The sequence below is a fragment of the Pelobates fuscus genome, chromosome 2 (assembly GCF_036172605.1).
Source record: "Pelobates fuscus isolate aPelFus1 chromosome 2, aPelFus1.pri, whole genome shotgun sequence".
Classification (NCBI taxonomy): domain Eukaryota; kingdom Metazoa; phylum Chordata; class Amphibia; order Anura; family Pelobatidae; genus Pelobates; species Pelobates fuscus.
In genome coordinates this window covers 105,873,995-105,891,609 of record NC_086318.1, presented here as the reverse complement: position 1 = coordinate 105,891,609, position 17,615 = coordinate 105,873,995, and the positions used below count along the sequence as shown (strand labels likewise).

Genomic DNA, 17,615 nt, shown 5'->3' with positions numbered 1-17,615 from the left:
CATGAACTGCTCTCTGCACATTAACTAATCGTAAAGTAGCAAGCGTTTAAACATGTCATTATTTCACCTCCTAAAGAGTTTATTGTCGTAGTTCCTTACATGCCTTTACCTTAACCGTTCATGCATTAGGTTATTCACTAGTCTCATCTCATGTGGCGACTCACACTTGATTTATAAGCTACACCCTAAACATGACAGCCATCTTTCACAACAATGTACTGCTATATACTCATACCCTCAGTGCAACTAGCCATGATATACGCACGTTCAGCCTAGCATGCTCAAATATAACACACTTCTGTCTAAAAAAAAAAAAATTATAAAAAAAAAAAAAAGAATGCAGCTTCAGAATTAATCTAAATTGTATGCTGTCTAGGAGGTGGAAGGGTCTGGGAGGGAGGGTCTGCTGCTGATTGGCTGGAATGTGTCTGCTGACTGTGAGGTACAGGGTCAAAGTTTACTCAATGATGACGAATAGGGGGCGGACCGAACATCGCATATGTTCACCATCCGTGGCGAACGCGAACACACTATGTTCGCCGGGAACTATTCGCCAGCGAACCGTTCGGTACATCACTATCTACGTACCATAAAAACTTTGCATGTCTGAAAATGTTATGTTGAAGACATTACCTTGCACCCATTCAGTTCTGAGAGTGGCTTATACGTACATTCATTTGTAAAAATAAAAAAATAAAATAAAAATTAAACTTTTCAAACAGAGGTGAACCTCAACCACGTGCATATTAACTATGACTGCACTATGCAATCAGTTCACTTAGGCTCAGGAATAAACTACTTCTGTTGAACAGGGGTTTATTGATAAGGTGGAGATTGATGGAGCCTCTCCCTAGTAAGCAGGGACGAATTTTCGATTGGGCAGAGTAGGCTCCTGGTGCAGTGGCGTACACATGACACATGGGGCCCCGGTGCGAAAATCCTTGCCCCCCCCCTCCCCCTCCGGCGCTTACTCTGCGCGGGCCGGTGGCACCAACACATGGCGGCGGGCACCTGATCGCAGGGGTTGCAGGGCTGCGACCCCTGTATGTACACCAGTGCATGCAGATGCCCAAACACTTAAAGGACCACTATAGACACCCAGATCACATCAGCTTAATGAAGTGGTCTGGGTGCCAGGTGCCTCTAGTTTTAACCCTGCAGCTGAAACTGCTATGTGTCACTGAGGGTTAATCCAGCCTCTAGTAGCTGTCTCATTGACAGCCGCTAGAGGAGCTTCCGCGATTCTAAGACACTGAACGTCCATAGGAAAGTATTGAGTAAAGCTTTCCTATGGGCGGTTTGAATGCGCGCGCGTCTCTTGCCGCGCATGCGCATTCGGAGCTGAGAGGTGGAGGGATCCCCAGCACCAAGGGAGTCCGGCGCTGGAGAAAGGTAAGTGTTGAAGACACACACACACTCTCACGAACAGACGCATACACACTAGCTAACAGACACACACATTTACTGACAGAGACACACTCAGCGACAGACATACATACACACTCACTTACAAAACATACACTCTCACTGACAAACACGCACTCACTAACAGACATCAAACAGACTCACTAACAGACAGACATAAACACACTCAGTAACAGACACACACAGTAACACACTCACTGACACTCACTAGGTGACACACCCAATAACAGACACACTCACTGACACTCACTAGCAGACACACACTCTAACACACACACTAACACTCACACTCTTACACACACACAAACACACACTAACACACACAAACACTCACACACAAACACTCACACACAAACAATCACACACAAACACTCACACAAACTCACTAACACACACTCATAAATGAGAAAAGAAAAGTAAAACAAGGATTAGTTAGATTAAAAACAAAAGAAGGAAGGTATGTAGATGAGGATAAAGGTCTAGCTGACTGCCTCAATGAATATTTTTGTTCGGTATTTACAGCTGAAAATGAAGGAAAGGGACCTCTGTTAAAAAAAAGGATAAATGAGTAATTTATTACATGTGAGTTTACAGAGGAAGAGGTTCTATTTCAACTGTCAAAAGTAAAGACAAATAAGTCAATGGGACCTGATGGAATACACCCAAAGCTATTAAAAGAGCTTAGTGGTGTACTAGCAAAACCCTTAACAGATTTATTTAACCAATCATTGTTAACAGGAGTAGTCCCAGAAGATTGGACGTTAGCGAATGTTGTGCCCATTCACAAGAAAGGTAATAAGGAGGAGTCGGGCAACTATAGGCCAGTAAGCCTTACTTCAGTAGTGGGGAAAGTGATGGAAACCATGTTAAAGGATAGGATTGTTGAACATCTAAAAACACATGGATTTCAAGATCAGAGACAACATGGGTTTACTTCAGGAAGATCATGCCAAACTAATCTTATTGATTTTTTTGATTGGGTAACTAAAATTATAGATCAGGGTGGTGCAGTAGACATTGCTTACCTAGATTTCAGTAAGGCTTTTGACACTGTTGCACATAGAAGGCTTATCAATAAACTGCAATCTTTGAGTTTGGATTCCAATATTGTTGAATGGCAGTGGCTGAGTGACAGGCGACAGAGGGTTGTAGTCAATGGAGTATATTCGAAGCTTGGGCTTGTCACCAGTGGGGTACCTCAGGGATCTGTACTTGGACCCATTCTCTTTAATATTTTTATTAGTGATATTGCAGAAGGTCTTGATGGTAAGGTGTGTCTTTTTGCGAATGATACTAAGATATGTAACAGGGTTGATGTTCCAGGAGGGATAAGCCAAATGGCAAATGATTTAGGTAAACTAGAAAAATGGTCAGAGTTGTGGCAACTGACATTTAATGTGGATAAGTGCAAGATAATGCATCTTGGACGTAAAAACCCAAGGGCAGAGTACAGAATATTTGATAGAGTCCTAACCTCAACATCTGAGGAAAGGGATTTAGGGGTGATTATTTCTGAGGACTTAAAGGTAGGCAGACAATGTAATAGAGCAGCAGGAAATGCTAGCAGAATGCTTGGTTGTATAGGGAGAGGTATTAGCAGTAGAAAGAGGGAAGTGCTCATGCCATTGTACAGAACACTGGTGAGACCTCACTTGGAGTATTGTACGCAGTATTGGAGACTGTATCTCCAGAAGGATATTGATACCTGAGAGAGAGTTCAAAGAAGGGCTACTAAACTGGTTCATGGATTGCAGGATAAAACTTACCAGGAAAGGTTAAAGGATCTTAACATGTATAGCTTGGAGGAAAGACGAGACAGGGGGGATATGATAGAAACATTTAAATACATAAAGGGAATCAACACAGTAAAGGAGGAGACTATATTTAAAAGAAGAAAAACTACCACAACCAGAGGACATAGTCTTAAATTAGAGGGACAAAGGTTTAAAAATAATATCAGGAAGTATTACTTTACTGAGAGGGTAGTGGATGCATGGAATAGCCTTCCAGCTGAAGTGGTAGAGGTTAACACAGTAAAGGAGTTTAAGCATGCGTGGGATTGGCATAAGGCTATCCTAACTATAAGATAATGCCAGGGACTAATGAAAGTATTTAGAAAACTGGGCAGACTAGATGGGCCGAATGGTTCTTATCTGCCGTCACATTCTATGTTTCTATGTTTCTATGTTTCACTAACACTAACACACTAAAACTAACACTCACACACACTAACACTCACACACACTAACACTAAAACAAACGCTAACACACACACATGTTTTTTTCACACAGGAAATGCCCTGCAGGAGGAGCAGGGGCAGCACTGAGTGATGCACACTGTATAACAACTCTTGCATCTTTTGTTATCAATCATAGGATGGTGAGTGGACCACAGAAGACATAGGAGAGTGAATACTTTGCAAATAACCCTCTAAACTTTACACGCCCTAAACAGCCATTTTACTTTACTCTAAACTTAGCTCCTCCCAAAACCTAAACAAACTGTTTTCTTAAACCCACATTTAAAAACTTAAACCTGGGGGGGAAAAACATTACCTTAATCCTAGGTTTAACTGCTCTTAAAAACTAAAACACCATGTACCCCCCAGTACTAAAATGTAACCCAATGCCAACCCTAAACCAAATCATTATAAAAACCACTTACGCAACAACTAGAACTCCTTTAAAACTGCTAATCCTTTTTACACTAAACCCAGTAAGTAAGCCAACTCTGATATTAACCATAGCATACCTTAAATCATATTTGACCCACTTCTAACATTATATTTAGCCCTGAATACATTTACTCAGGTTACATACACATTCAAACACAATACATTACAAGCAGCCATGCAAGCACCTCACATATAAACTTGCCCCTACCTGTCAGGCAGAGGTCATTCTGTATCTGCAGTCTTTCCCTATGTACATCTACAGAATTATGATGGTTAAAGTATCTTTATTTTTTTATGTTTTTGATATTTTGAATGCACAGTATTTTATTCACACAAGCCAATTTATAAATAAATATTTTCACTCTTAACATAAATATACATTATTACAATTACCATCTGTCACATACTCATACCAAATGTCCCAATGACCTAGGACGGATGGTCACAATGGTTAATTTACTAAAGACGAGTATTGCGTCGCGCTGACTAAGGCCTTGTTTCCATTGTTGGCAACTTTTACCAACAAGCCGTTAAACAGTAAATTGGCTGTCCCTAATAACAGAGACTATCGGCAGTTTCTATACAACAAAAAGTATAATTTGATGAATGATCTGATAAGTAGATACACTCCAAGCACCGAAACCATTACACATCATAATGTGGTGGCTATTATACCAGGAGTGCTCTCCCACAGTAAGTAGCCATTTAATTATGATTGGACAACATACCTGATGTACTCTAGGTACCCACCCTTGCTTACTCTGCAGCCATAAGCCCTGCTACTGAGTACTGAGCTAAGCCAGGCAGTGCAGGAACACACGCATTGGCTGAGAGCACTCAGCTGATGCTGATGTCCAGTCAGATCTCGTCACCACCACTCACTCACTGCCACTCGGAAGCTGGAGTTGCTCTTACAGACCAGACAGAGTACCATGCAAGGCCTCCGTAACAGTCCCACTCAGTTGCTCAACAATGAGTGATGGCTGCCTATCACCAGAGGTAGACAGACCTCCTCCACAACTTTACTGGTTTTAATAAATGGACAAAGGAAAATAAGGATATGATAGAACAAATGCTGATTAAGTATTTTGAAGAACAATTCCAATAAAGGATAACATTTAGTGAAAAGGTATTCTACTTACAACTTGGAACCTTGCAACCTCTACAGTTCCATATTTTTAGTATATTTTATCTATACATGATGTGAACACGCATGTTTTGCTATTATAATCAAATCACTACAGGCTGCAGTTGAAGCAATTTTTTTTTTTTAATGAAATAATTAAAAAAATAAAATAATTTAAAAGTTTTGAAAAATGCTCACCTATTTTAGTCAACCTTTGCATCGGTAATCCTCCACGTCAAATTCCCTTTATTCAGATATACTCAACATCTCCAAATATCTTAGCAGTCTTAGGTTTATTCACCAACTGCTCATTTTGGTTGGGATAGAGGTGAAATTAAACTTAAATTTCAGAATTCTGCCTAAAATAACCAAGCTGTAACTACAGCAGAATAAGAAGGTTTTTTTTTTCTATAAGACCCATTTTGCAATCCGGATTATTCACGCAGGTCCTTTACTTAGTGAATAAGCCCTTTTTGTATTCAGTGCTCTGATATGATTTAACAACCAAAAATCTACACGGCGTCACCATTTGGTTTGTATATTTTTTTAATTTTTGAACTTGAGCATCTTTAAATTAATAATTGCTAAATTTATCATAGGGGTCTATTCAATAAACAGTGAGGTGCTCAACACTGGCAATCACAATGCAAAACATCAGTCAAAGTGAAGAGAATACACTGTTCAGGTAACTTTAAAATATAATTTATGCATTGACCAGAAAATATAACGGGCTTGGGGAATCTTTCCAGATCTGATACTTTGATTCAAATTTTTGAATTTGATTTGTATTCAGGTCAATCCACACTTTAGTTAATAAAGCACTTTAGTGAAGAAAATAATAATTGGCATATATTAAATATAACTGTTTCACTCAACCAATGACAAAACAGTTTTATCCACAGACTAAATCAAGAACTGTGGAAAACAGAAAACGAAAAGACAATTCCAAATGTCCAGGCCAAGCTAGCTGCAATGGAAAAATGATCCAACCTGGGTACTTTTCCAGCTCAGATATTCAGCTTTCAATAAGCAATTTCAGAATCCATTATACAAACTTATGTTAATAAACACCAATACCTCCATTAAAACGTGATTACCATATATTATTTGCATTATGGTTGCACATTCCCCCTATATTCATACTTGTTTTTCCCTATCAAGAAACAGAACAGTAAAAGAAATGTTAATATAAAATATTTTCATTTGAAACTGAGATTCCATACATAGAACAGTACATGTAAAAATATTATACGGTTATAAAATAGGCATCAATAACAAGATATAGCAACCATGTTTCTACAATGTACTTGTTTTACATCACGACTCAATCCATGATCCTTGAACAGTAATCAACCTTGGGTAGAGGGTTATTGTGAATAGGGCAGAACCCCTCCTGGCAGAACACTTGGGTACATTGACTAGCTGCTATTTGTTGCCAGCTCCTTATACATGGTAACATGCTGTACATCTGTTAACCCTTGCAGCACCCCACGCCCTGAGCTTTGCATTGTGCTGCATTGTGCTTGCTTGTTTTATATTCCTGGCACTGCAGAGGTTAATGCACAGATCATTCCATTATTGTAGAGATGCTGCACCATGGTCATATGGTACTTTCTGCTTGTGGCTTGTCAGTATTAACCCCTGCATCCCTGGACAGAACTAGTTGATGACATGAACCCTGCTTTTAGCCCCTTGCCTGGCTCACCCAGGGCTGCGATGAATAAGGACAGGGCCCGCCCTGGGTGCTTGGCCCCTGCACATATCCAGCTTACCTGTTGGCTTTAGCAGCAATATGCCAGGAGCCAGGGATGCTGACACTCCAGGCTATCTCCCATCCTTTTTCAGAGCATCCTTGCTGTCAGATCCTGGGGGGCTCTGGGTGGGCAGTGTGGAGGTGAGTGGGCAGGGTGTGTGCTGCAGGCAGGCTGGCTGGGGTGGGATGCTGGGAGTGCTGCAGTGCCGGTGTGCTCTTGGCCGGGAGATGAAGCCTCCACTATGCACTTGTTCCTCCAGATGCACACACAGGCTGACGTTTCAGCACACTGCCGGCTCCCAGCCCACTGCACAGCTGGCTACGTCACGGCCTCTTAAAGGGGAAGGACATCACTTCTACAGCTTCTTCTACAATGTGCAGGATACAACACGTATTCCTAGATAAAACCATATATAAAAAGTATACAACCATATAGTATATAAAATATATTTGCTACAGCTATAATTGTACAAATATAAATACGGAGTATGTATGCTATAATAACACACACACACACACACACACACACACACACACACACACACACACACACACCTTTCTAAAGTCGTTTAAAAATGTAGTATGATAAAATAAAAAATGTAACAATATGTGTGTGTGAGCATTATTGTTTTCAGGTATTATAGTCAAGGCATAACCCCAGCTGAAATGAAAACTCACAAAGTTAACTTTTATACCATTTGTAATATGGATACAGTGTGTGTTGTGTCTCTACACATTTGCAAATTAAAAACTGAATTGTGCTCTTTATATCATGACATACCAGATGTGACTTTGGAGTGTTGAAGGTTGCCAACCCCTGTCCTATATTTAAATGAACTGAACCAAGGTACACTAATGCAGACATACCAGATACTGTGGACTACATCTCTCCTGATGCTTTGCCAGCATTATAATGAGGAAGGACAAGCAAACAAGATTCACACATTATTATAGCACTGATTGTAATGTCATTATTGGGTTAGGTACATACCTTGCTATAATAACCTTAGGGCATGATATTAAAAACAGTTTACATATTAACCCTTGGTTGCCCGAAGTCATTACAATGCCTGGATCCAAATACAAAACCCTGCTTCAATCCATCAAAGCTCTACCTTCTGAAGCTGCCCCTGTACACCCATGCAAAGTATTCTCCATGCAACATAACATAAATCGCTTCCTCTGTCCCAAATAATATTTGATGTCTTTGTTGACAGCAGAATGACATCACTTGATAACATATTGTTCATTACCCGCCCCCCCTACCCCTCCCCCAACCCATTTTTACACAGTGTCATTTGTCCCAATGCATACTAACAGACTTGTTAATCACCTCCAAGAGGGGTCACTCTTGTCTATTATTATTATTATTATTATTATTATGATATTTATATAGCACCATCAAATTCCGTAGAGCTTTACAATGGGTGGACGAACAGACATGTAGTTGTGACCAGACAAGTTGGACACACAGGAACAGAAGGGTCGAGGGCCCTGCTCAATGAACTTACATGCTAGAGGGAGTGGGGTAAAATGACACAAAAAGGTAAGGATCGTATTAGACTAGTGACAGTTGCAGAAGAGGAATCAGTCATGAGCTATTAACAGTTTAATTGATATGCTTTTATGAAGAAGTGGGTTTTTAACGATTTTTTGAAGGAGTGGAGACTGGGTGAGCATCTAACGGAGGAGGGAAGCGAGTTCCACAGGAACGGTGCAGCCCTCGAGAAATCGGCGAGCATCAGAGGTGGGAGTACGGACAGAAGATAGACGTAAGTCTTCACCAGATCGTAAGGGCCTAGACCGGACATACTTGTGTATAAGGGAGGATAGATAGGTAGAAGCAGCATTATGTAGAGATTTGAAAGCAAGAACCAGAATTTTAAATTGAGCTCTATATTTTATAGGAAGCCAATGTAGGGACTGACAGAAGGGTGAGGCATGGGAGGTGCGAGCGGACAGGAAGATGAGCCTCGCTGCCGCGATTATGGACTGTAACGGCGCAAGTTGGGAGCACGTAAGACCACTGAGAAGCGGATTACAGTAGTCAAGGCGAGAAAGGACAGTGGAATGGACCAACACCTTAGTCGCATCTGGCGTTAAGTAGGGGCGGATGCGCGCAATGTTTTTGAGATGGAAATGACATGATTTGGCGATAGATCGAACATGAGGCTTGAAGGCGAGGTCGGAGTCAAAGAGAACACCTAGGCAGCGAGCCTGCGTGGTGGAGCTAATGGTAGCACCGTTGACTTGGAGGGAGACAGACACAGGAGTAACACTTGAGGGAAGAAAGACCAGAATTTCAGTTTTGCTCACGTTTAGTTTAAGGAAGTGGGCAGCCATCCAGTTAGAAATAGCAGAGAGGCAGTCAGATACACTAGTCAAGAGGGACGGGGAGAGATCAGGAGAGGACAGGTAGATTTGCATGTCATCTGCATAGAAATTATATTGGAAGCCAATATCTTATACTACCTACCCTTCCTGGCCATATCACAAGCATAATGTGCTGCATGGGTGTGCACTCTGTAACAATTATGGGTTCATAGACCTTATCTAGCTTTGCAGCCAACAAGGGAGAAGGGTTTATATCGGGATAATGGCCCCAAGAGGGTCTGACAACATCTGGACTGAAGGACAAGTACAAACAAACAAACAAACAAACGTGTCTGCCTGAATCATTTTTGGGATTACGGTCCCCTAGCTTTAACACAGGAGGGCTGCACATTAATACATACACTACTGGACTGGAAAGGGCCCTACATAACTCTCTACTGTTGTGGAAACAGCCCAGTTGACCTCGGAGTGTGCTTAGTCAGCAGTATAATGGTGGAGTGATGCTGCAGCCCAAAACTTCTCTATGCAACTGCCCTTACTGGGGGCGACCTTCCTCTGGTCACAAATGCCAGTCCACTCCTTCTGGCCACGTCATCATGTTTCTAATCAACTCAGTGTTGGAGAAACCAGGTGGTCAGCACCTGTTGGAGGATGCATCTCAACCAAAGTAGAAAAAGGGCCCATATGACTCAGGGATCCCATATGGGCAGTCTCTGTCCTAATCCATTTTGAGATTGGAGAGAATAGTTCATTGTAATTGCCTTCAATAAATCGAACTTCTTTAATGCAGGAACCCTCCAACACTAAGACCCCAAGGCTATCACTAAAGCTCCCACTAATTCTAACTGCCCCTATCGGTAGTAGCAGCATCTAAGATAATACCATTATCAATTGCTCGGTAATGATACTGCAGAGTGATTTCAATGCTGCTAAAATGACACCCATCTTAAAAGCCTTCCTTGACAGTAACAATTCAGTGCAAGCCCTGTAGTAAAGCGTCGTTTTTCCTCATGTTTAATGTTCTCTTTAACACAACTTCTGGAATAAAAGGGAATCATGACGGAATATTTCCGTCATGTGTCCTTAAGGGGTTAATGTGCGGTGCCATGTATATTTTGTAATGGCATGTACCAGTATATAATTTGACAGGTGGTGTATAAGCGCACAAGTTTGTACTTTACATAAACAGCGCTTGCAAGGACTTGCAAGGGGGTTGAGGGCAGCAGTCTCAAGTCATTATGAAAAAAGAAAAAAAAAGGCACAAGTGTGTTGAGATGTTTATTTGCAAAGTTCTGCAGGAGTAAGGAGGCAGGCAGGAATTGTTCAGGGTCTGTGCTAGCTAGGTTCTGTGTGATTTTGTGCATGGGTTAATGGCTTGTACTCTCAATGTTTTCCAGTAGAGATGTCCCGAACGGTTCGCTGGCGAATAGTTCCTGGCGAACATAGCTTGTTTGCGTTTGCCACGGACGGCGAACATATGTGATGTTCGGTCCGCCCCCTATTCGTCATCATTGAGTAAACTTTGACCCTGTACCTCACAGTCAGCAGACACATTCCAGCCAATCAGCAGCAGACCCTCCCTCCCAGACCCTCCCACCTCCTGGACAGCATCCATTTTTTTTTTCATTCTGAAGCTGCATTCTTAGTGAGAGGAGGGACAGTGTGCTGCTGCTGATTTAATAGGGAAATTGATAGCTAGGCTAGTGTATTCAGTGTCCACTACAGGCCTGAAGGACTCATCTGAAATCTGCTGTAAGGACAGCACCCCAAAAAGCCATTTTTAAGGCTAGAACATCAGTCTGCTTTTTTTTTTCCTGTGTAATCTAATTGCAGTTGCCTGCCTGCCTGCCAGCATGTGTGTCAGGCTCACAGAGTATACTGTGCCCACTTGCCCAGTGCCACCACTCATATCTGGTGTCACAATAGCTTGCATTTAAAAAAACAAAAACTTTTTTGACTGTAATATAATAGCAGTCAGTTTCCTTCACACGTGTGCGTTTCAGGGCCTGCCAGGGCACAGTGTCACACCAGTGCAACTCATATCTGGTGTAACAGTAGTGTACATTTAAAAAAAAAATAACTTTTTTGACTGTGAAATAATAGCAGTCAGTTTTCTTCACGCGTGTGCGTTTCAGGGCCTGCCAGGGCACAGTGTCACACCAGTGCAACTCATATCTGGTGTAACCGTAGTGTACATTTAAAAAAAAACTAGAAATTTGACTGTGAAATAATAGCAGTCAGTTTCCTTCACGCGTGTGCGTTTCAGGGCCTGCCAGGGCACAGTGTCACACCAGTGCAACTGATATCTGGTGTAACAGTAGTGTACATAAAAAAAACAACACTTTTTTGACTGTGAAATAATAGCAGTCAGTTTTCTTCACGCGTGTGCGTTTCAGGGCCTGCCAGGGCAGTGTCACACCAGTGCAACTCATATCTGGTGTAACCGTAGTATAGATTTAAAAAAAAACTAGAAATTTGACTGTGAAATAATAGCAGTCAGTTTCCTTCACGCGTGTGCGTTTCAGGGCCTGCCAGGGCAGTGTCACACCAGTGCAACTGATATCTGGTGTAACAGTAGTGTACATTTAAAAAAAACAACACTTTTTTGACTGTGAAATAATAGCAGTCAGTTTTCTTCACGCGTGTGCGTTTCAGGGCCTGCCAGGGCACAGTGTCACACCAGTGCAACTCATATCTGGTGTAACCGTAGTGTACATTTAAAAAAAAAACTAGAAATTTGACTGTGAAATAATAGCAGTCAGTTTCCTTCACGCGTGTGCGTTTCAGGGCCTGCCAGGGCACAGTGTCACACCAGTGCAACTCATATCTGGTGTAACAGTAGTGTACATAAAAAAACAAAACTTTTTGACTGTGAAATAATAGCAGTCAGTTTTCTTCACGCGTGTGCGTTTCAGGGCCTGCCAGGGCCCAGTGTCACACCAGTGCAACTCATATCTGGTGTAACCGTAGTGTACATTTAAAAAAAACTAGAAATTTGACTGTGAAATAATAGCAGTCAGTTTCCTTCACGCGTGTGCGTTTCAGGGCCTGCCAGGGCAGTGTCACACCAGTGCAACTCATATCTGGTGTAACAGTAGTGTACATTTAAAAAAAAAACTAGAAATTTGACTGTGAAATAATAGCAGTCAGTTTCCTTCACGCGTGTGCGTTTCAGGGCCTGCCAGGGCACAGTGTCACACCAGTGCAACTCATATCTGGTGTAACAGTAGTGTATATAAAAAAACAAAACTTTTTGACTGTGAAATAATAGCAGTCAGTTTCCTTCACGCGTGTGCGTTTCAGGGCCTGCCAGGGCACAGTGTCACACCAGTGCAACTGATATCTGGTGTAACAGTAGTGTACATAAAAAAAACAACACTTTTTTGACTGTGAAATAATAGCAGTCAGTTTTCTTCACGCGTGTGCGTTTCAGGGCCTGCCAGGGCAGTGTCACACCAGTGCAACTCATATCTGGTGTAACCGTAGTATACATTTAAAAAAAAACTAGAAATTTGACTGTGAAATAATAGCAGTCAGTTTCCTTCACGCGTGTGCGTTTCAGGGCCTGCCAGGGCAGTGTCACACCAGTGCAACTGATATCTGGTGTAACAGTAGTGTACATTTAAAAAAAACAACACTTTTTTGACTGTGAAATAATAGCAGTCAGTTTTCTTCACGCGTGTGCGTTTCAGGGCCTGCCAGGGCACAGTGTCACACCAGTGCAACTCATATCTGGTGTAACCGTAGTGTACATTTAAAAAAAAAAACTAGAAATTTGACTGTGAAATAATAGCAGTCAGTTTCCTTCACGCGTGTGCGTTTCAGGGCCTGCCAGGGCACAGTGTCACACCAGTGCAACTCATATCTGGTGTAACAGTAGTGTACATAAAAAAACAAAACTTTTTGACTGTGAAATAATAGCAGTCAGTTTTCTTCACGCGTGTGCGTTTCAGGGCCTGCCAGGGCCCAGTGTCACACCAGTGCAACTCATATCTGGTGTAACCGTAGTGTACATTTAAAAAAAACTAGAAATTTGACTGTGAAATAATAGCAGTCAGTTTCCTTCACGCGTGTGCGTTTCAGGGCCTGCCAGGGCAGTGTCACACCAGTGCAACTCATATCTGGTGTAACAGTAGTGTACATTTAAAAAAAAACCTAGAAATTTGACTGTGAAATAATAGCAGTCAGTTTCCTTCACGCGTGTGCGTTTCAGGGCCTGCCAGGGCACAGTGTCACACCAGTGCAACTCATATCTGGTGTAACAGTAGTGTATATAAAAAAACAAAACTTTTTGACTGTGAAATAATAGCAGTCAGTTTTCTTCACGCGTGTGCGTTTCAGGGCCTGCCAGGGCCCAGTGTCACACCAGTGCAACTCATATCTGGTGTAACCGTAGTGTACATTTAAAAAAAACTAGAAATTTGACTGTGAAATAATAGCAGTCAGTTTCCTTCACGCGTGTGCGTTTCAGGGCCTGCCAGGGCAGTGTCACACCAGTGCAACTCATATCTGGTGTAACAGTAGTGTACATTTAAAAAAAACAAACTTTTTTGACTGTGAAATAATAGCAGTCAGTTTCCTTCACACGTGTGCGTTTCAGGGCCTGCCAGGGCACAGTGTCACACCAGTGCAACTGATATCTGGTGTAACAGTAGTGTACATAAAAAAAACAACACTTTTTTGACTGTGAAATAATAGCAGTCAGTTTTCTTCACGCGTGTGCGTTTCAGGGCCTGCCAGGGCAGTGTCACACCAGTGCAACTCATATCTGGTGTAACCGTAGTATACATTTAAAAAAAAACTAGAAATTTGACTGTGAAATAATAGCAGTCAGTTTCCTTCACGCGTGTGCGTTTCAGGGCCTGCCAGGGCAGTGTCACACCAGTGCAACTGATATCTGGTGTAACAGTAGTGTACATTTAAAAAAAACAACACTTTTTTGACTGTGAAATAATAGCAGTCAGTTTTCTTCACGCGTGTGCGTTTCAGGGCCTGCCAGGGCACAGTGTCACACCAGTGCAACTCATATCTGGTGTAACCGTAGTGTACATTTAAAAAAAAAAACTAGAAATTTGACTGTGAAATAATAGCAGTCAGTTTCCTTCACGCGTGTGCGTTTCAGGGCCTGCCAGGGCACAGTGTCACACCAGTGCAACTCATATCTGGTGTAACAGTAGTGTACATAAAAAAACAAAACTTTTTGACTGTGAAATAATAGCAGTCAGTTTTCTTCACGCGTGTGCGTTTCAGGGCCTGCCAGGGCCCAGTGTCACACCAGTGCAACTCATATCTGGTGTAACCGTAGTGTACATTTAAAAAAAACTAGAAATTTGACTGTGAAATAATAGCAGTCAGTTTCCTTCACGCGTGTGCGTTTCAGGGCCTGCCAGGGCAGTGTCACACCAGTGCAACTCATATCTGGTGTAACAGTAGTGTACATTTAAAAAAAAAACTAGAAATTTGACTGTGAAATAATAGCAGTCAGTTTCCTTCACGCGTGTGCGTTTCAGGGCCTGCCAGGGCACAGTGTCACACCAGTGCAACTCATATCTGGTGTAACAGTAGTGTATATAAAAAAACAAAACTTTTTGACTGTGAAATAATAGCAGTCAGTTTTCTTCACGCGTGTGCGTTTCAGGGCCTGCCAGGGCCCAGTGTCACACCAGTGCAACTCATATCTGGTGTAACCGTAGTGTACATTTAAAAAAAACTAGAAATTTGACTGTGAAATAATAGCAGTCAGTTTCCTTCACGCGTGTGCGTTTCAGGGCCTGCCAGGGCAGTGTCACACCAGTGCAACTCATATCTGGTGTAACAGTAGTGTACATTTAAAAAAAACAAACTTTTTTGACTGTGAAATAATAGCAGTCAGTTTCCTTCACACGTGTGCGTTTCAGGGCCTGCCAGGGCACAGTGTCACACCAGTGCAACTCATATCTGGTGTAACAGTAGTCTACATTTAAAAAAAAATTTTTTTTGACTGTAATAAATTGAATAGCAGTTAGTTGTCTGCAAGCGTGTGTGTCAGGCCTACAGCGTCTACTCTGCCAACTTCTGCCAGTGCACAGTGCCACTCATATCTGTTGTCACAGTAGCTTGCACACATAGTACCACTAATCGGAAAAAAAAATGACAGGCAGAGGCAGGCCACCCCGCAGGGACCGTCGTGGTCGTGGTGCTGTGATTCCCTTTGGCCCTATAATAATGCCCAGTGTTCAGAGGCCACATACCCTGAACTCGAAAAGTTCTGAGGACATAGTTGACTGGCTAACCCAGGACACCCAATCTTCTACAGCTTCCGCTCGGAACCTTGACGCACCATCCTCCTCCAGCTTAGCTTCAGGCACCTCTCAAGTTACCACTCGCCCGCCTGCCGCCACCACCAACACTAGCACCACAGCCGCTTCCCTTGATCTGCCAGAGGAGTTATTTACACATCAAATGGAAGAAATGAGTGATGCACAACTATTATTGCCAAAGGATGCAAAGGATGTAGATAACAGGGATATGTCTCAGTCAGGCAGCATTACACACATGGACGTACGGTGTCATGATGATGATGATGATGTTGCACCCGCTGCTGCTTCCTTTGCTGAGTTGTCAGATACAAGTGAAGCAGTTGATGATGACGATGCGTCCGTGGATGTCACGTGGGTGCCCGCTAGAAGAGAAGAAGAACAGGGGGAAAGTTCAGATGGGGAGACAGAGAGGAGGAGGAGACCAGTTGGAAGCAGGGGGAGGTCGTCACAAGGAGCTAGTGGCACAGTCAGACAGCATGCATCGGCACCCGGGGTCAGCCAGACAGCACGCCAATCAACGCATGCTGTTGCCACCACCAGAATGCCGTCATTGCAGAGCTCAGCAGTGTGGCATTTTTTTTGTGTGTCTGCCTCTGACAACAGCGATGCCATTTGTAACCTGTGCCAAAAGAAACTGAGTCGTTGGAAGTCCAACTGCTTTGCAAAGGCACATGATCGCACATCACAAACACCTATGGGATCAACACATGAGTACAAGCAGCACACAAACTCAAAACCGCCATCCTCCTCCTGGTCCAGCATCTTCAGCCACGTCAACAACTGCTGTCCTCCTTGCCCCCTCTCAACCATCCGCCACTCCGTCTCTCACCTTGAGCAGTTCCTGCTCATCTGCCCACAGTCAGGTGTCTGTCAAGGACATGTTTGAGCGTAAGAAGCCAATGTCACAAAGTCACCCCCTTGCCGTCATCTGACAGCTGGCTTGTCTGAACCCGACAGCTTTTACCATACAAGCTGGTGGAGTCTGAGGCGTTCCAAAAATTTGTAGCTATTGGGACACCGCAGTGGAAGGTACCCGGCCGAAATTAATTTGCACAAAAGGCAATCCCCAACCTGTACTCGATAGTGCAAAATGAAGTAATGGCATGTCTGGCACACAGTGTTGGGGCAAGGGTCCATCTGACCACTGATACCTGGTCTGCAAAGCATATCACCTACACTGCGCATTGGGTAAACCTGCTGACGGCTGCCTGGCTCTGCAGAGGAGTTGGTGACACCACCACGACTTGCAGGCAGGCCTGCTGCCACCTCCTCTACTCCTCCTACTCCATCCTCTTCCATAACCTCCTCGGCTGAGTCCTCTTCTGCTGCTGCGTCTTGCTCCACATCAACGGCACCCCCCCCCCAGCTCCCCAGGTACTATTCCACATGCCGGATACGGCAGTGTCACGCCGTCTTGGGGTTGACTTGCCTGAAAGCAGAGAGTCACACCGGACCAGCACTCCTGTCCGCCCTGAATGCACAGGTGGATCAGTGGCTGACTCCGCACCAACTAGAGATCGGTAAAGTGGTTTGTGACAACGGAAGAAATTTGTTGGCGACATTGAATTTGGGAAAGTGCATGGCACATGTGTGTAATCTGATCGTACAACGCTTTGTGCATAAGTACCCAGGCTTACAGGACGTCCTGAAGCAGGCCAGGAAGGTGTGTGGCCTTTTCAGACGTTCCTACATGACCATGGCGCACTTTTCAGATATCCAGCGGCGAAACAACATGCCAGTGAGGCGCTTGATTTGCGACAGCCCGACACGTTGGAATTCAACACTCCTAATGTTCGACCGCCTGCTCCAACAAGAAAAAGCCGTTAACGACTATTTGTATGACCGGGGTGCTAGGACAGCATCTGCGGAGCTGTGATTTTTTTTGCCACGTTACTGGACGATCATGAGCAATGCCTGTAGGCTCATGCGTCCTTTTGAGGAGGTGACAAACCTAGTCAGTCGCACCGAAGGCACCATCAGCAACTTCATACCATTTGTTTTCT

The 17,615-nt window shown here is 43.2% G+C and overlaps 1 protein-coding gene across 1 annotated transcript in view; it reads right to left on the bottom strand.

The window, feature by feature from the left end:
• MED12L (mediator complex subunit 12L) overlaps positions 1-7,269 on the bottom strand; it is a 442,361-nt gene extending 435,092 nt beyond the window's left edge. Inside the window, exon 1 of the mRNA XM_063442526.1 lies at positions 6,999-7,269. The gene's annotated coding sequence lies outside the window, so the exon portion shown is untranslated. The remainder of the gene's footprint in view (positions 1-6,998) is intronic.
• Positions 7,270-17,615: the final 10,346 nt, after the last annotated feature.